Source organism: Rhineura floridana, chromosome 11 (assembly GCF_030035675.1).
Source record: "Rhineura floridana isolate rRhiFlo1 chromosome 11, rRhiFlo1.hap2, whole genome shotgun sequence".
Taxonomy (NCBI): Eukaryota; Metazoa; Chordata; class Lepidosauria; order Squamata; family Rhineuridae; genus Rhineura; species Rhineura floridana.
Genome location: NC_084490.1, coordinates 52580046 through 52600463, shown reverse-complemented (window position 1 = coordinate 52600463; position 20418 = coordinate 52580046). Strand labels below are relative to the sequence as shown.

The 20418-nt window shown below is 42.1% G+C and overlaps 1 protein-coding gene across 1 annotated transcript in view; it reads right to left on the bottom strand.

The window, feature by feature from the left end:
- The window catches only part of KANSL1 (KAT8 regulatory NSL complex subunit 1), a 184638-nt gene extending 169120 nt beyond the window's left edge, over positions 1–15518 (bottom strand). Inside the window, exon 1 of the mRNA XM_061588031.1 lies at positions 15392–15518. The gene's annotated coding sequence lies outside the window, so the exon portion shown is untranslated. The remainder of the gene's footprint in view (positions 1–15391) is intronic.
- Between the last annotated feature and the right edge of the window lie 4900 nt (positions 15519–20418).

The window sequence follows — 20418 nt, the reverse complement described above, 5'->3', positions numbered from 1 at the left end:
CCTTTGAAAGGAAGACAGGCAGATAGGTTCTAGGTAAAACAAAACTCTATAAATGATCTATGATTTAATCTGTTGGATCCCTAATTCTCTGTGACAGCTGTCTTTTCTTTTTACATGGTGAACTATTTTTGTGAACTATTGTGACATGCACGGAGATCATAAATACCTACAAATTTGTTAGCACATATTTCAGAGATTCCATCCATCCAATGATCTCAACACTTTCAAGCTATTCACAAGACTAGTACAATAGGGGTGAGGCAAAACACAGTGGCTTTCACCATATCAGAGTAGTTCCTACCACTTCCCAAGCAATCTTACTCTTGGGAAAGGAGAAGCAAAAGGGACATTGTCTCTGGTGACAGGACAGACCTCACAGGTGTCACCCTTAAGGCCTGGAGATTCCTGAATATGGTCTGTAGCATTATTTTCTGCCTGGATGCATGGGAGATGTGTTTCCTATGACTTCCAATTCAACAGATTGAAATGAAAACAGATAACATCTAACTTTTTCAAAAAAACATATCTGTGTAAGTTTCCCAATGCTATCTGAAGAGTTCTAGATTCTAAAACACTAACATTGGACTGGGATCTTTTGTCCCACTTGCTGCTATTCGCTACTTGTTGTTGTTATGCGCCTTCAAGTTGATCGCAACCTATGGCGACCCTATGAATCAGCGACCTCCAAGAGCATCTGTCATGAACCACCCTGCTCAGATCTTGTACGTTCAGCTCTGTGGCTTCCTTTATGGAATCAATCCATCTCTTGTTTGGCCTTCCTCTTTTTCTTCTCCCTTCGCTACTAATTGTCATTTTATATAATACTATTAATTTGCTAAGTGCATGACAACCTTTATTGGTCCTGACCTTGCAAAATTCCCAATTTAAACTTGAACTGAGGTTAAGAAACTTATCTAATGAATCTGTAGCAAATGCAGGGCCTAATTTTACCTTTTTACACATCCAATTACAACTCTCCATTCACTGACTTTCATATACACAAAAGGGGAATGGGTTAAGATATTACCCTGGCCCTCAAAAAAGCTTACTAGAGTATTTCAGGAGGTATGTGCATTCTATTTTGCACTGGTGGATGTAAATTATGTTAACTACATGCAATTCCCATGGGCATGGCAGCTGCCAAAAGCCTTACTTGCAAACAAAATTCTAACCTTTTCCAATGACCACATGCCTCCTGAAGGAGAAAACAGTATATTATCCATGCATGTAACTTTCATAACCAAGACAAGATGTGTTATTCTGCATTTGGGTGTCTGTAGCCACCTAAACACCTCTCTTAGACTATTCCAATCCATTATACATGGGGCTCTCTTTGAAGACCACTCACTTGTTATTGTTATGTGCCTTCAAGTCAACTTATGGCGACCCTATAAATCAGCGACCTCCAGTAGCATCTGTCATGAACCACCCTGTTCAGATCTTGTAAGTTCAGGTCTGTGGCTTCCTTTATGGAATCAATCCATCTCTTATTTGGCCTTCCTCTTTCTCTTCACCCTTCTGTTTTTCCCAGCATTATGGTTTTTTCTAGTGAATCAGGTCTTCTCATTCTGTGTCCAAAGTATGATAAACTCAGTTTCATCATTTTAGCTTCTGGTGATAGTTCTGACACCCAATTATTTGTCTTTTTTGCAGTCCATGGTATCTGCAAAGCTCTCCTCCAACACCACATTTCAAATGAACTGATTTTTCTCTTATCCGCTTTTTTCACTGTCCAACTTTCACATCCATACATAGAAATTGGGAATATCGTGGTCTGAATGATCCTGACTTTAATGTTCAGTGATACATCTTTGCATTTGAGGACCTTTTCTAGTTTTCTCACAGCTGCCCTACCCAGTCCTAGCCTTCTTCTGATTTCTTGACTATTGTCTCCATTTTGGTTAATGGCCAAAGTATTGATAATCCTGGACAAGTTAATTGTCCTCATTGTCAATTGTAAAGTTACATAGATCTTTTGTAGTCATTATGTTAGTCTTTTTGACTTTCAGCTGTAGTCCTGCTTTTGTGCTTTCCTCTTTAACTTTCATCAGCATTAGTTTCAAATCATTACTGGTTTCTGCTAGCAGTATGGTATTGTCTGCATATCTTAAATTAGTGATATTACTCCCTCCAATTTTCACATCTCCTTCATCTTGGTCCAATCCTGCTTTCCGTATGATATGTTCAGCGTACAGATTAAACAAATAGGGTGATAAAATACACCCCTGTCCCACACCCTTTCCGATGGGGAACCAATCGGTTTCTCCATATTTTGTCCTTACAGGAGCCTCTTGTCCAGAGTATAGGTTGCACATCAGGACAATCAGATGCTGTGGCACCCCCATTTCTTTTAAAGCATTGCATAGTTTTTCATGATCTACACAGTGAAAGGCTGTGCTGTAATCTATAAAGCACAGGGTGATTTCCTTCTGAAATTCCTTGCTCCGTTCCATTATCCAACATATATTTGCGATATGATCTCTGGTGCCTCTTCCCTTTCTAAATGCAGCTTGGACATCTGGCATTTCTCGCTCCATATATGGTAAGAGCCTTTGTTGTAGAATTTTGAGCATTACTTTACTTGCATGGGATATTAAGGCAATAGTTCAATAATTACTGCATTCCCTGGGATTTCTTTGGAATTGGGATGTATATTGAACGCTTCCAGTCTGTGGGCCATTGTTTAGTTTTCCATATTTCTTGACAAATTTTAGTCAAAATTTGGACAGTCTCAGTAGCTTGTAGCAACTATTGGTATGCCATCTGTTCCTGGTGATTTGGTTCTTCCAAGTATTTTAAGAGTAGCTTTCACCTCACATTCTAAAATTTCTGGTTCTTCATCAGACGGTTCTTCCATGAATGAATCTATCATCCTGGCATCTCTTTTATAGAGTTCTTCAGTGTATTGCTTCCATCTTCCTTTTATTTCATCTTGGTCCGTCAGTGTGTTCCCCAGTTGATTATTCAACATCCCTACTCTTGGTTTAAATTTCCTTTTCATTTCTCTAATCTTTTGGAATAGGGCTCTTGTTTTTCCCTTTTTGTTGTCCTCTTCTATTTCCATACAGTAACCATTCTAATAGTTCACTTTGTCCCTACATACTAGTCGCTGTATTGTCACATTTAGGATTCTGACTGTGTTTCTCCTTTTGCTTTTGCTTTCCTTCTTTCTTTAAACATTTAAAGAGTTTCTTCAGTCATCCATTGAGGTCTTTCTCTCTTTTTAACTAGAGGTATTGTCTTTCTGCATTCTTCCCTGATAATGTCTGACTTCACTCCATAGTTCTTCTGGTTCTCTGTCAACTAAGTTTAAAGTCTCAAATCTGTTCCTTATTTGATCTTTATATTCTTCTGGGATGTTATTTAAATTTTATTTTGGCATTATGATTGCTTTGTTGTTGTTCTTTAACTTTACTCTGATTTTCGATACGACCAGTTCATGATCTGTATGCAGTCTGCTCCTGGTCTTGTTTTTGCAGGAAGTATGGAACTTCTCCATCTTCTGCTACCAATTATATAATCATTTTGATTCCTATATTGACCATTTGGTGATGCCCACGTGTACAGTCATCTTTTCAGTTGCTCAAAAAATGTGTTTGCAAGAAACAAATTATTGGGTTCACATTATTCAATAAGTCTTTCTCTTGCTTCATTTCTGTCTCCTAAACCCCATTTCCCCACAATTCCTAGTTCTTCTCTGTTCTCTACTTTTGCATTCTAGTCCCCCATGATTATCATCACATCTTGTTTTGGTGTGTGATCAATTTCTTCCTGTACTTCTGCGTAAAATCTCTCCAATTCCTCTTCTTCTGCGTTTGCCGTTGGGGCATAGACTTGGATGATGGTTATGTTAATAGGTTTCCCATTTAATCTCATTGATACCATTTGCTCAGACCTTGTGTTGTAGCTCCTAATTGCTTTTGCTACATCACTTCTCACTATTAAAGCAACTCCATTTCTTCTTAATTTCTCATTTCCTGCATAAAATATTTTGTAGTTGCCTGATTGAAAATGTCCCATTCCTGTCCTTTTTAATTCACTCACGCCAAGTATTGTAATGTTGACACGTTCCATTTCTTGCTTGACAATTCCTACTTTCCCTGGTTCATGCTTCTCACGTTCCACGTTCCTATTGTGTGCATCGTACAACTCCGAACTCTCCTTTTGCATCTGTGCACATCAGCCTCTGGGCTTCCTTTCAGCTTTGACCCAGCGGCGTCATTAGTCACAGTGCTACTCATCCTTTGTTCTTCCCCAGTAGCTCGGTGAGTGCCTTCTGACCTGGGGGTCTCATCGTCCAGCACTATCTCGTGTTGCATTTTGGATACTCTGTTTATAGGGTCTTCGTGGTAAGAGGTATTCAGAGGTGGTTTACCATTGCCTTCCTCTGAATTTGGATGCATCTTAGTCTGGTGTCTCAGCTTTGACCATTCTGCCTTGGGTGCCCCTGCTAGAAGCCCAGCCTCTTGGTCTAAACTCCTGACAGCATTGCTCTCAGCTTCTTCAACACTCTCAAACCCCCTCACCACGTTAAGGTGTGCATCCTAGAGGGAAACTGCATTAATTCCAAAGTGTAGCAAAGAAGATACTCACTGGGGCCAGACAAATGAAGCACATCTCGCCAGTTTTGAAACAACTACACTGGCAATTGGTCCATTTCAGAGCACAATTCAAAGTGGTGGCACTCATCTTTTCCTGCCTTCCTTTGCATTACCAGCCTGAACCTACTTAAGTGTAAGGACTTTTTTCAGAGGCCTTTCTCTGGGCTCACCAGCCTTCAGAGGCAAAGTGGGTGGTAACTGGGGAACAGAACCTTTCTATTGTGGCAGTCCAACTCTAGAACACCATTCCCAAGAAGTCTCTCCTGGCAATGACTTTTTTCAGTGCCGGGTGAAGAGTTTTTTTTTAATTTTCCCAGGCCTTTCAGATCTTTCCATTTTTGCTGTTGTGGTGAGACCCCTTGATGTGGGGCAGGTTTTAACTGATTTTATTTATTTGTTTGTTTGTTTATTTATTTATTATTGCATTTATATCCCACCTTTCTTCCAAGGAGCTCCAAGTTGGTGTACATGTTTCTCCCCTTCTCCATTTTATCCTCTCAACAACCCTGTGAGGTGGGATAGGCTGAGAGTAAGTGACTGCCCCAAGGTCACTTGGTGAGCATCATGAATGAGTGGACATGGTTACTGCTGCTTATACAGCTCTGTAAGCTGCTGTGGAGCCTTTGGGCTCCCAGAGAAGAGCAGAACATGGTGCTAGTAATGAATACATCTATATATACATCCTCAAAATACAAAACATACAGTATGAAATTACCCTCAGGTTGCAGTCCTCACACACTTACAAGGGAGTAAGCCCTATTGAACACAGTGTAGCCTACTTCTGAGTAAACATGTATAAGAGTATGCTGTCAAACTAGCCCTCTTCAGCCATTACCATTAAGCGTCAAGAGGGAGGGCAATGTGGACAATTGTGCTAGCTCATCATCACCCTCCCCCTTGTTGGTCTAATCACCCTACAACTTGTGGAGGGCGATTGTTTGAAGTGGAGAGCTTCCTGGACACATGGGGGTAAGAGGAAGAATGGGGGAGCTAGCACTGTACTCCTAACCCTTTTTAGAGGAGCCAGTAGCATAACTGGAGATGGTACAGGGCTAGAAACTTGAAAGATTTTAGATTATATATCTCTTTGTAGTGTACATTACCGATTTTAACTTAAAACCTTTCAGGTTATGAAAAAATTATTTGAAGTTTGTACCCCCTGCTTTCCCCCAACCCCAATGTATTTATTAAAAAACAACATTCTGTTTAAATAACGGAAACATTGTGAAGAAACACGAAAATTCTATTAGATAGGGAGGGGGCTGGGGGAAAAAAAAGCAAATGTTCTATTTAGATAAGGGGCAGCCCATGAGCCGAGCCTAGATATATATGGTGTCTTGAAACAGGCTTCCCATTCTATAAAGGGCAACAAATGTAGAGAGTTTTCTGGTATACAACGTGCAGGGGATGAGTGTGTGGAAAAGGAGGGCCGTTGTGGGAGGGAGAATAGGGTAAGCCCATAGCTCAGTGGTAGAGCACATGCTTTATATGCATAAGATTCTAGGTTCTGCCAGTCAGTGTAGCTAATACTGAGTTGGTATAAGGCAGCTTACTACATTTTCCTGTATCTTCATCATAGCACCGTCTAACGCAGAAGAGTATTTTTGCTTTGCCTGGAAATCTCAACCAGAAAACACTTTAACTATAAGATTGTGCTTGTTTCAAAGCACAAACACACAGAGCAACAAAGATTTTTTGCACCCCAATTACCCTATTTCAGCCAGGACCACCAGATTTTTCAGAGCCCTGTCATGGAAAAAACCACACTCTTCACATTTGCTTGACCCCCCCCCCCCAATGAGAAATATGCCACTATCCTGCAAGCTCTACTTCTTCATTCCAAGGGAAGAGGGAAGCTACAGTTTGTTCAGTGGTGAGGGGAAAACACTCTGGATCAGAGCTTGGAAAAGTTACTTTTTTTGAACTACAACTCCCATCAGCCCCAGCCAGCATGGCCACTGGATTGGGCTGATGGGAGTTGTAGTTCAAAAAAGTAACTTTTCCAAGCTCTGCTCTGGATATTCTTAGAAGTACTATTGTTATGTCTGCCAAAAAATTCTGTTCCGCATATTCACTGAATGATTTGGGGCTACTGCTGTGCCTTGGTGTTCCTCAGCTATAAAATGGAACCAATGTCCTCTAAATTGTATAAATGCAACATAATGCATACATCTGGAGTGGGAAACCTCTGGCTTACTGGCCTAAATTAGGTCCACCAGGCCTCCCCATCTGGTCGAGCCATGCCCACCTGCCCTACACCTGACATCAAACAGGACATAAAGCTTGGGGACAGGTAAAGTCACAGCTGGGCCAAAACGGGGTTTGCAGGCGCCACCAATCAGCTCTGAAGCCCTGACAATCAGCTGACAGTTGGGGTTTCAAAGCACTGCCTACAGCTCTCTGCAACTACCATTGATCGGCTGATTGCTGGTGCCTGAAAACAGCTGTGCAAGGCACTCTGCAAAGGCTTTGCAGGCACCACCAGTCAACGGTGTTGTTGTGGGAGATTGCTGGCAGGATTCAGTTCCCTACCCCTGTCATATATGTTTAATTAACCATTCTCTCTATAGAGACAGAGAGAGAGGCTTGCCATGTAGTATGTGGTTTAGGGTTTTTACTTTCGTCATCTGGAGCTATTTTCCTGAATGCACATCTAGTTCACGCTTTCTATATGTGACACATTTGATTCTGGATTGTGTTGGTCCCCTAATGATCCACCAGGCCATACTGTTGGGCTGCCAGACTCCACCCATAGCTCTACCCATCCCCAAGTGCTCCCCTATTATTTCCGCCTGTGAACTGCTGGAGGGCATGAGGCTTTAGTGGAGGCTGGGGAATCTGTGGCCTTCCAGATGTTGCTGAATTACAAATTACAACTGCCATCATCCCTGACCATTGGCCATACTGGCTATGGCTGATGGGAGCTAGAATCCAACATCATCTGGAGGGCCACAGATTCCTCAACCCAGTTTCAGTAGAAAGTTAAGACATAAAGCTGAATAAATTCAAGGATCAAAAAGCAAAGCAATGCAAAACGGAGCTTTTATTATCCATGCTAAACAGCAGTGGGGTTAACAGTTGCCATCTGGACTCTAGAGACTCCCCCTGTACACTGTGGGGAACTTCAGGCCAGGAGATGAATATGGCCCTTCAGGCCTCTCTATGTGGGCCCTCAGGACTCCCCCAGGCCACGCGAATCACCAGCCTTGCTCTATACCCCCCTTTTGAGTGCTTTTTCCTGGCTAGAATGCATCCTTGAATTGTAATCATACCTCTCGCCAGCCTGAATGGAGAGGGGTGCATGTACAGAAACCTCTGACTTTATCATGACTGGAACGAACAGTATTCTACTGTACAAAGCTAAGAGTCACATCCATTGCTCCACCCATTTTGCTTCTGCCCCCCCCCCACTAACAGGATAACAGCATGCGGCTGTCAGATGGTTGTCCGCAAGAGAATGGTGTCCTCTGGGTGAAAAAGGTTCTCTGCCTCTGATCTTTCCCCCTTGTTGCAGGGATGGGGGGGAAGGGGGAATCTCCAGGCTGCAACATGAACACACTACTGTGCAGCATTTTTGCCTTCACACTGCGCTGTGACACAAAGTACTGAAAGGAATTAAAATCTTTTAAATATGGATAAGGATTCCTACCTAATTACCACATGAAATGTAGAAATTGTTTTAAGAAAATAGAGTGTACATTTTTAATTTAGCTGAGGTTATCATACTTTGGACACATAATGAAAAGACACGATTCACTAGAAAAGACAATAATTTGGGGGAAAACAGAAGGAAGTAGAAAAAGAGGAAGGCCAAATAAGAGATGGATTGATTCCATAAAGGAAGCCACAGACCTGAACTTACAAGATCTGAACAGGGTGGTTCATGACAGATGCTCTTGGAGGTCACTGATTCATAGGGTTGCCATAAGTCGACTTGAAGGCACATAATAAAAACCTACACAAACTATAAGCCAAGGCCATCACCGATGCTGATTGTGTCCACTTTTGCTGTCTCCCCAAGATAGGAGTTGCTGGGTTAGAGGCTGGCAGAGGTAGGGGATCACTCCCCCTCTGTCCCTGTCACAGTCTGACTGGAATCTGGAAGTCACAGGATCCAAGACAGACAGTGGAAGAGGCCATTTTAGTGAAAAGACAGACAAGGCACTGTGATGCAACACTACACCTACACAGCAAATGATTAAACTGGAAGGCAAACTGGCTAGGTTAAAAAGAGAAGTGAAAAGGAGGCTACGAAATGGACTTTTTGGGCATTTAAAAAAATTATTATAAGAACAGTATAGTTTTAGGGCAAGAGCTCTTAACCTGTGGTTCACGGACGATGGGCTTCAGTGGTCCCAGGAACTGGATGCCAAAAAATCAATTAATTTTATTTATTTATTTACTTATGAGGGTCCATAGTTTTCATCAACTCCTCAAGGAGGTCTGTGGCAAAAAAAAGGTTCAGAACTACTGTTTTAGGGAATCTTAGTTGTATAAATTAATGGAATCTTAAAGGATGAGGAATTTATTGAGGTAGGATATGGTATATTTAATGATATCTAAATGAAATATTGCATTTACATTAATTAGAAATGTAAAAGTTGAGATATTAAGTTGAAATACTAAGAAAGGTGTATTCAACACTTCTGAATAATCTTTTGAAAAATTGTAATGGATTAGGTATATAAACACCTTTATTTCTTTTACTATCTCCTATGTGAAGCACAGGAGGAGATTAGAAAGATGTTCTCACCTTCCTTAGGAACTAGTTATGCCTTCCAATTTGAGAGAGAGAAAAGATAAATATCAAGTGACACTATATTTGGAGCAGGTCTAACTATGCACATTTTTAAATTGTGAAATAGTCTGATAATGCTGACTATATCATCTAATTTTATCATTTAACACTGTATGTACCAGATGCTTGCTAAATTTGTACCCAATACTGAAGCTTATCTTTCAGCGGAACATGAAAACAATTGGCCCAACGCTATCCATATTTTAGCAAAGATGAAACTCACAACTCTGCTAGAACATGCTGGTGTCTTTGTCTTCTGAAAAAAATGCTGGATGTTGTGTGACAATCAGTATTTACACATGTATGACAGCTAAATACCCTCGCGTGCAACAATATAAAAGTGCATTTTTAAGTTACACAAAATAGGCAGATTTTGTTGCTTTCTGGCTACAAAAAGTCCTTTTTGTAAAACCTTATTTAGGCCCACAGATAGAGAGGCCATGACCTTAAACCTATTTGTGTGTTTGTCATATGCTCAGAACTAATAGCAGCAACGGTGTGATCCCGCTCTGCTTAATGGCACAGATTGTAGTGCTTCAGACAGCCACAAGGTGGTATAGCTGTGCCTGGAACACCTCCCATTCCTTTTTCCTAATGCTAGTTAGCAGCAACCACTCTGCCAGTGAAGGTAAAGAAAAACAATGTGGTCACTGCAAGACCTGCTGGGAAATGTAGTTAGCCATTTAGACCATGTGATTCCAGAGGGAGTCGGCCTTTTGCATAGGCTCTATCGCCACCACCAGGTCAAACACTGCAGCTACTTACACATAGACACAGTAGGGGCTCCTAAAATGTCGTCTGGCTTAAATTTAATGAAGCTGTATTTTTAGTGCAGTTATGATCTGGAAACATTTTAACTATTGTCTTTTGAAAGACTGTCATGAGTACAAGACAGACACAACTAAAAATTAATTTTCTTTTTTTGTCTCGTATACAGTTTTATTTGTCTTTTTGAGTATTAGTTGTACATGTAACACATTACAGAAATTCATAGACTCCTGTAGAACTAAAGACTTTAATCCATATGCTCAATAATTTAACACTGTACTTGTGTTACTGTAGAAATAATGCTTTAAAGCAGGGGTGGGTAACTGGACCTGGCCGGTGGACCAGTTTGTTATTTTGCTTGTTCCTCATGGGCCAAGTTTAACAGGTAGACAGAGCCACCCATCTGTCACTCATCATGTCAGATGCTCATTTTCACTCGCAGGGGTTTTATAGAGCCATTTGCAAAGCACTCCACAAGATAACACTTTGCAAGGGGCTTCTCATGATTCAACAATCACCTGCTTGTTGGGTCTTGCTGAACCCCTTTCACAGCACTTTGCAAGCATCATGATCAACTATTTGGTGATGCCTGCAAACTCCCTTCGGCTGATCCAGGTTTCTACCTATCCCACACCCAACATCATATATGATGTCAGGTGTAGGGCAGGTGAGTGTTATAATAAAACAGATCATATTATAATAAAACAGAATTCTTCAGCATAAAATGGAAGAGCAGCTGTACAATTCAAGTAAAATTTCCTCTCCTGGAAAATACCTTAACCCACCCCATATCTAAATACATAGTTTTAAAGATATGTGCATCCCTGCTCAACCCACCTCTCAGGGCTCCACCAGATGACTTGTTTATTGAGCACTCATCCTGGTTTGCGTACACAGAGCTTACGTGGTGGTTAGACTATGTCCAGTCATTACTGATCATTCATTCTGATTTGTTTGCTGGGAGGTTACATGACCATGAGCATTCATCCTAATTTGCTTATGGGATGTTTACATGTCTTCCCATTAATCATTCCTTCATCCCACAGTTTTCATTTCCACATCACTTTCCAAACCACAAAAAGTCAGTTTTTATTTTTAAAAAAGTGGACTTGTACTAGGACAACAGAGTGCTTTAATCTACTTTAACTGTGCAAACCTAAAGTTCTGGTAAGGGTGGGAATCCCTCCCACAAAATACTGACAGTCTGCAGGCACCCCTACTCCCTATCTGGTGTTCTCCTCTGCTGTGGAGTTATTGGTGAACACCTCCCTATCTTTGCCAATTTCATCTCAGAAGGGAACAGCCTTCTCAGGACTCTCTGCAAGGGAGGATGCAAAGTCTTGCCAATGTAACCTCTGCTATCAAGACCTTTTTATAAAATTAAAACATAATCATGCTCACTTCTTCCAGTAGTGATGTGCACACACTCCCCTCCTCAGAGAAGGAGCCCACAGTCAAGGCAGTCCCACATCAACATCCACATGCCTGGATAGGCTTGCCTAAACAAAAACGTTTTAAGCACGTGCTGAAAAGAATACAGCGAAGCTGCCTGCCTGATGTCAATAGGCAGGGAGTTCCAAAGAATAGATGCTGGCACACTAAAAGTACAGTTTCTTACAAGTGCGGAACAAGTATTATGTGACACCTGTAACAGTGCCTTTTGCACAGAGCAAAGTGCTCGAGTGGGCACATATGGGGTAAAGGTGATCTCGCAAGTAAGCTGGTCCCAAGCTGTTATGGACTTTATATACCAATAGTAACACCTTGAACCTGGGCCCGGTAATAAATTGGCAACCAGTGCAGATCTCTGAGCAGAGGTGTTATATGTTGACAGGGTCTCACTCCTATCACCTATTTGGCTGCAGCATTCTGCACAAACTGCAGTTTCCAGGTCAAGTGCAAGGGAAGTCCCACATATAGTGCATTGCAGTAGTCCAGTCCTGAAGCCACCAATGCCTGAATGACTGTGATCAAGCTCTCCCAGTCCAGAAAAGGACGTATTTGTCTTACCAGGTGCAGCTGATAAAAGGCACCTCTATCCACTAAGACTACCTGGGCCTCCAGTGACAGAGCCGGATCCAGAAGCACCCCCAGACTGCGTACTTGCTCCTTCACAGGGAGTCCAGGGCAATGGACCAATTTTCCGGACAAGGGAACCACTCACCCACAGTGCCACCATCATGTCACGATTCAAGCTTAGCTTATTTTCCTTCATCCATCCCACCACTGTGTCCAGGCACTGGTCCAGGGCCTGCACAGCCTCTCCTGATTCAGATGTTATGGATAAATAGAGCTGAGTGTCATCAGCATACTGATGACAACTTGCCCCATAACTCCTAATGACTGCTCCTAGCGGCTTCATATGGATATTAAATAGCACTAGGGATAAAATGGTACCCTGTGGCACTCTCCAGCACAACTGCCAGAGGTTAGTTTCCCCACCTTCCATGCTCTGATAGAATCATCTGTGAAGACATGGATGATGCACTGATGTTATTCAAACAATAGAAAGGGTACCAAAAAAGACTGGAAGAACCATTGTTTACCATAGAAAAAGAAACAGCATGGCATAGCAAAGACATGTCAGATTTAGCCCAATGGCCTTTTAAAATGTTTAAAAGGAAAAATAGAAGTGGCCACACCTGGTGAGGGTAAGGGGGACACATAACCCTTTCCCTGCCCATCTTTTCCCCATTCCAATGGTGCCATGAAGCTTATTAGGTGATGGTAGCCTTCAGCTGATCAGCTGTAGCGCACGATCAGCTGTAGCGCGGGGAGCTTCAAGGGCCAAGCACTATCATCTGGAGCATGGCGGCTGGAGCTCCCCACGCTACAGCTGATCGCCCCACTGGGGCCATATTAGCGGAACACTGAAAAACAAGGCCCTACTGTAATTCTTTGTAGAAGCTTCTACTTTACCAATATAATAGTGGATTAGTTCTCTCTATGCTAACATTTTTAATACACCGTGTGCTTCACTCTAGCAAGTGCGATCAACATGAAGAAGCCCATTACTGTTGGCAGATTGCAATCCATTGTACTAGTCTGGATGCATAGAACACCACAGTATAAATGGGGGGGGGGAAGAGAGAGGTCACTTTCAGCAATTCCTTAATGCCATGCCTAAGGGTAGCCAATATGGTACCTTCCAGATGTTGGTGATCTGCAACACCCATCATCCCTGACCGCTGGCTTTGCTGGCTAAGGAGTTAGAGTCCAACAACATATGGAGGACACCACATCGGCTGCCCTTGCAACATTAGATACTGTTTATCCATAACAGCACACTCTCTCTTTTGTGCTTCTGTAATCAATGAGCTTTTGCACACATATCCACAGTGCTAAGTAAAAGAATTCTGCAACTTTTAATTCATTTAGAGTTTCTCTAGCTTCTACTGTACACAAAAAGCAAACCAACAAAGCAGCAACAGAGAAAGATTGCACACTTTGGAAGGTATTAGCATAAACTCCATGTACAATCTCTCTCGACCATCATGCTTATGAATGGCCTGGTGCTAATTTAGCAAAATGGTAGCATGTGACTGTGCTTTGCTGCACATTCACGTTGGAAGTCAAATTACTTTGCTTCTTCCAATAGCGTATTGGCCAAGAACCTTTAATATCATCAGCTTATTTGTTTAAAGGGGAAAGGCCCCTCTCAGAATAGGAATAAACACTGGCTCAAACCAGGACCAGCCCAAGACAGTTTGCTGCCTGTGGCATGGAACAGCAGATGGCATTCCCATCCCCAAGTCAAGGTGCATAGTATCCAAAGGTCAGCCAAGTTATTTAGGGAGGGGGTGAAATTTCACAAGCCACCTTCCCACACTCCCTGGCAGTGAAGATGCAGCAACAATTTGCTGCCCTTTCATGATACCCAAAATCACTTGCTGGGAACACCTCCAACAAAGACTGTTGACCACTCTCCATGTACATTCAAATTGTTATATATAAGCATTGCCTTCAATACTAGAAACTAATTCAAAACATCCATCTAGTTTTGGCGACTGGTGCCATTTCTTTACTTGTTTGTGGAATAGGGTCAGATCCATTTGAAATGAATTTCATTCTACCCAATGCTGGACTTTCGTATTTGGCTTCTCACAGAACTATCTGTGCTATTTGCGCTTTGCTTGTTTTACATTTCCGCACTAACAGAACATTCCAATTCCAATTATTTAAAGGAGAGGGGGAGATATTCCAGATTTTGGAATTTTAAACTACAGGTTTGTATCTAAGGTGTCAGATCTGTAAAACACAGATTTTCCATTTGCTACATTTGTGTGAATAGCATCAAAACTATTACAAGATTAAAAGGAGTCAATATTACATAGTCTTATTAGGTGCAAGACTAGAAAAGCTTTTTGTGTGAACACAGCATTATACAGAAAACTCAGAGGAACCTATCACGTCTTAAATTATGAATTCAGAAAACCAAAATTCTCTGCCACCACATCCAAACTGCATGCAGATCAGTCAAAAGCCTACAAATACCAAGTTGCTTTTTAAAATAATACCCTCTTCAGATGGACAACTACAATGTATAACTGGCTATGAGATTCCATGGCTAAGACGCCATGGAAACTATCCCCTAATGCAGGGATGGGGAACCTGTGGACCTCCAGATGCTGTTGAGACTACAACTCCCATCATCCCTGGCCACTGGCAATGCTATTAGGGGCCGATGAGGGTTCAAGTCCAACAATTTCTAGAGTACCACTGCCCTAATGCAAGGGGTGGACAGGCTATAGAGAAGAGCACATGGCCAGAGGCACTTCTGCAAAAAAGAATGGTCTCTCGGAAGTTTGTGCATGACATGAAAAGATTCCAGAATACAGATAACAGGGATTATCAGAGCAATTATCTTTCACCTGGTGGTCTATATCTGAAAGGATGAAATCGGGATCAAAAATCAAGTTTTCAATACTAACTTCAGTTAGTATTGGGTATTCAGTATTGGGTTGAAACAAAAATGATCTAGTCACCTAAACTTGGTTGGAAAATATTTCTCAGGTGGTAACTAACATCAGTAATGCATGGGTTGTATTATATTTTCCTGTCAAATACTTGAAGTGCTGACTGGAAAAGCTACTAGTAAGAGTACATACATTATTATCTCAGTTCCACAGCTAAATCTCAAAAGCATGCAGGGGCTGAGTCCAGATTCATATTAACCTTTTTCTGAATGTTTTTTATTTTGCTATTGACAAATATAAAATCTTACCTTGTTGTACACCATAACAGAATCCATAGTGTCCAAGATAGTCCGGACGTGATTTGGGATCCCTTAATGAGGGGTTTCTTTATCCGTGTAAGATTTCTCTTATTTTGAGAAAGAACGAATCTGGCATCTGCAACAGAACAACTGTAACTTAGTGGAAATAAATGGAATGCACACAGCATATATTTACAAGGTTATACTTGGCATATGATATAGGAGGGGAAAGGATGACAAAATTAGTGAAACTGGGCAGGAATGGGCACACACTATATGGCTAAAGTGTTATGGGGGTTCTCCAGAACATTTTCTCTAGCTTTACAAACCATAATTCGTACAGCAATTAGCCATCCCCTCCTCCACTTGCCTACCACCTACCCTGCTAGCCAGCCAGACCTGTTGGAACCCTGGGATGGGCAGCCTGTTACTCTCCAGATATTGTTGGACCACAACCTCCATTATCCCCAGACCACTAACCATACTAGCTGGGGATGATGGGAGATGATGTCCAACAACATCTGGAGGGCCACAGGTTCCCCAGCCCTGGAGGAACTTTGCTGAGACTGTTTTAGCATGAATCCTCCCCAAACGCCATCAGTTGACTCCAATCCCAAACCACAGCACACAATTCTATGAGACACATTTTTACTTGATCCAGGCCTTCAGTTTTTAATTGGGAGGGTAGTTAGTGAAGCCAGTGGCCTTAGTGGTACTTTAATTTCTTCTTCTTTTAATTTCTTCTTTGAAATATATTTTCAAATGAGTATTTTAGTTTTTATTTGGCTTTAATGTCTTTGTTATTTCAATTTTTTATTATGTAAGTTTGCTTTGAGACACCTTAGTGCAAAATGTGACTAAATAATAACAATAGCTGCACTCAACAGCTATCCCCATCTTGCTTTTCCATAAAGCTCACAAGCAGGAAATTACAATATGCCAATGGTCTGCTCTTTATGGGGTAATTTTTACTCACTACAAGTGAGTGGAAAATTATACAACTGATCTCACACACATTGGTCTGGAATACTGGCATAACCTTGCGGGTCTCATAGGGAAAATAAGCTTTTGCACAGTATATAATGCCATATCTGAAAATATACATAAAATTATTTATCATTGCTTAAGAAAAAGCCAAAAGACAGAGACACTGTTCAAGAAAACCACAGGAGCAAATGCACCCTCATATCTGCAGTCCCTAGCCCATACACTCAAGAGTTCCTATTGGTGCAAGACACAGAGATTATATATGCATTATCCATTGTTAAACACAACCCCCCCCCAATAAAACCTGTGCACCAGATCTGTGTACAGAAAAACAGACAGAGTGCGTGTTGGCTTGGAAGGAGAAGGGTTTGGAATCTGCTATTTAAAAAGCCATGTTGAGTTAATAGAAAGGTTAACATACACTTGCCCAATGCAAACTTGTGGCATGCAGGACACTTCCAAGCACTTGTTTTGACAAGGGCCCAGCGCTGAACATACATTGCCATTCAAGTCCCATGAAACCCACATCAGCTTATTCCTGCCCTATTTTGCTCCTCCTGTCCCCAGATCATTCGCACTATCACTCCTTGACAGATTTCTTAGAGCTCCAAACTTTAATAAAATCAGTGCCATTATGCAAGTGAAGTTTGAACTGCCAGTAAAAAAATTCCACCACTTGATATAGCTGACAAGGCAAAGCTACAAATTTTTGGAAAGGCCTGCTGCCACACAATAGAGAAGGTTCCTTCTTATAGCAAAATTTATAGGGCTTTTTCCAGATTGTATCCAAAACTAGCACATGGTGTGCCTTTCAGAGCAAAACTATGATTTGTTCTTCTAACAGTACGAACCACACCGAACTGAAAGTGACACTGCTCAGCTGAAAACACTATCAATGTCTTTTAAACCTGAATCGTCCACAATTCTGATGTGTCTGGAATTGCTCCTGGGTTTGTTGAGTGGGTTTTTTTAAACTTTTTTTTGTTCTGATATACAAATGGAATCAGCAATCTCTTATATTCCATATGCCCAACCTTAATTTTAAAAGTGAATGCAAAAGATCAACTTTCCTTCTGACAATAATAGTTGGCAGCTTTTGTTTGTGAAAACCTCATAGAGAAGACTGTCGTTTTCATTTATAACCCACTTTGCCATAATCTGCCTTGCCATAAAAAATGCCCAAGGCAACTAGCAACAATAAAATTCACAATAGAAAATAATCTTTGATGTTCAGCTAAGTGCCTATCTCACTAAACATTTCCCAGTAACCTGAGCATATTTAAATGTAGTGAAAGGAAATCCAGTGGCTTATTAGTATTATAGATTATTACAAAATCTTGGATTGGCAGCCTTAACATTTATTTATGATAAGTGAATGTGACCACAAAACTCCCCTCCCCTCTTTTCATAAGGAACAAAGTAGCCAAGAGAAGTTGCAACAGACCGGCATCAGCCCACATTATTAGTGGTCCACGGTACAGTTACTTGCAAGTGATCTAAGGGGGTTACACTAAGAAATCAGATGCTCAGCTTCTATATCCCAGACAGAGCAGGTAAAGCTCTAAGATACCTATAACATTTCAGAGAGGTTAAAAATCATTCTGGAACAAAACTTTCAGGTTGTTTTAACTACTTATAAACTACCATTCTTACAACTTTATCTGCATTCTGGCTCCTGTGAATTCCTTCATCCTCATGTACTCAAAGGAAAAGTGTGTGTATGCGCTCAAACATGCATGCATGTGTGGTCATTTTGTTTCCTAACAAGCAATAAAGGGGCATGGGGCTGGTGCTCCCCTGCCTCTTCCCCAAAACAACTGTGTTCAGTTTGAGTTGTTGTTGTTTTGGGGTGGTGGTGGAAATTAATGCCTTAAGCTTCTTAGTCCCTATTACAGTGGAAGAAATTCTGAATTTCAGGGTTGTCAAGTATTCATCACACTGAACTGTCAAAATTCTTTTTAGGCCTTTTCTTTTCTTTTTTGTAAACCAGTGGTTCCCAAACTTCTTTTCCACTGGGTCCACTTGAAAATGGCTGATGACCACTTAATTACTTTTCTGCCTGTTGCAGCAATAGCAATGTACTGGGCTAAATGCTGCATGGTTTTTATTTTTATTCTTCTTTGGTCTTATATTGTATTTAATTGTATAACAAATTGCATTCTACAGAAGTCAAATAGTAATACAATAAAATACAATATAAGAAATAAAAGCAACAAAATACAATGAATAATCAATATTAATATTTCAGTGCAGACATGCTGCAGCCTGCCTCAATGAAGCTCACGTACCACTGGTGGTCCACAGACCAGTTTGGGAATCCTTGTTCTAAATGTTTCTCTCTGTACATGCACATACACATACAATTTTTTTAAGAAGTACACAACACTATGCAAGTGGGAGGGGCTGGCAAGGTCCACAAGGAGGCATTTAAAATTAGGAACATAGGAAGCTACCCTATGCTGAATTAGACCTTTGGTCCCTCTAGATCAGTACATTATTGTCTGCTACACTGACTGGCAGAGGCTCTCCAGGGTTCCAGGGAGGAGCATCCTGTCCCAACCTGGAGCTGCAAGGGGCATGGCGGAGAATTGAACCTGGGACCTTTTGCATGCAAAGCACGTCCTCTACCGCTGAGCTACTACCCTTCCTCTTTGCCTGTTTTCTCTTGCTTTTAAGATTTTAAACATTATTTTTAAAGACATTTTTATTTTGGTGGTGTTATGTCCACTTCCATGCTATAGTAGGAATGTTCCTCCCTACTCCTCCCTCCCTCCCCCTTCACCTAGGATCACAGCTTCTAAGTATCCTGCATTTCCAAATGGCAACTGAACACAAAATTTGAAATCCATTTAAAAAGAACACCTAGATCCTTTGCTTTACTTTCTTTTTAAGGGATTTCCCAGCTCCCTAAGAAGTTGCACTAGCTCCAGTATTATCAATTAAGTTATAAAAGGAGAGGTGCCAGGGGCCAAACCCACCTAGAAGCCTCATTTCTGACCCCAAAGCCCCATCCTCAGATTTATATGAGGAAGGCTATACTTGCTCAATGGCGCTGGCCAGGGAAATCTGGTACTGTATAATAAAAGGTCACATTTTGCAGGGCTGAAAGCTACTGGTGCAGGCGGAAGACTGGTGGGGCAGAGCCCTGGCTCAAAACAAGCCTGGCCCAGTCCATAAGGAATCTGGGGGCACGGTAGGGAATTCCCTGCCTCGTCGAAGCACCCTGATCCCGATCCGTCGTCCAGCAGATCGCAGCTCCCACTATTCGGTCTGCTTGCCTAGCCAGCACCATCAGTTGCCAATATCGATATATTACGTTGTACGCGGATGGACGGACGGTCAGAGGTTGATCTTACCGTTTTGCTACTTGCAATGTATAAAACTTCAAAAGTTCCTACCCAGTACATTATTTCACAACCCAAATTATTCACTTCTGGGATTTGGGGCGGGAGGCGTACCATAATAACCATACCCCTCCTCCTCCCCTCCGCAAACTCCTCTCTTCCTCCCTCCCGCCTGCCCCTGGCCTGTCCAGTCGGGCTCTAGTAGAGCAGTTGCAAGGGTTCGGCTGCCTCTCTCTCGCTCCCCATTTTCTTCCTGCCCGCTCGAAGTTGCAGGAGTGGGGCTTTCAGCTACTCGGCCCTGCGGTCTATGGAAGGAATGGAGTGTGCATGTCCATGCGTGGATGTGATAAGAGCGGCGGAGGCAGGGGGGGGTCCCTCTTTCTCAGCTACATTCCTCCTCCTTCTCCACCCGGTAGCATGGATCTACAACGTCACGCCCCCACCCGTTTCCCTCCCTGCCTTCCTTCCCTCCCTCCTCACCTGCCTTCCCCTATTCACCCCTTTCTGCACCCCCTCTTGATGTGGGCTCCCTCGTATTTTTGCACCAGCTTCGGAAGCTGCTTCCTTACCCCCAACACCTACCTGCACAGCTCAACCAGCCTTGAAGTGGGGGGGAAGTCTTCCTCCCTCCTCCCCTCTCATTGGCTTTGGGGAGGTCATGGGTAGGCACGGTTGGAGGAAGGAGTGTCAGTCAGAAGCAAGGGG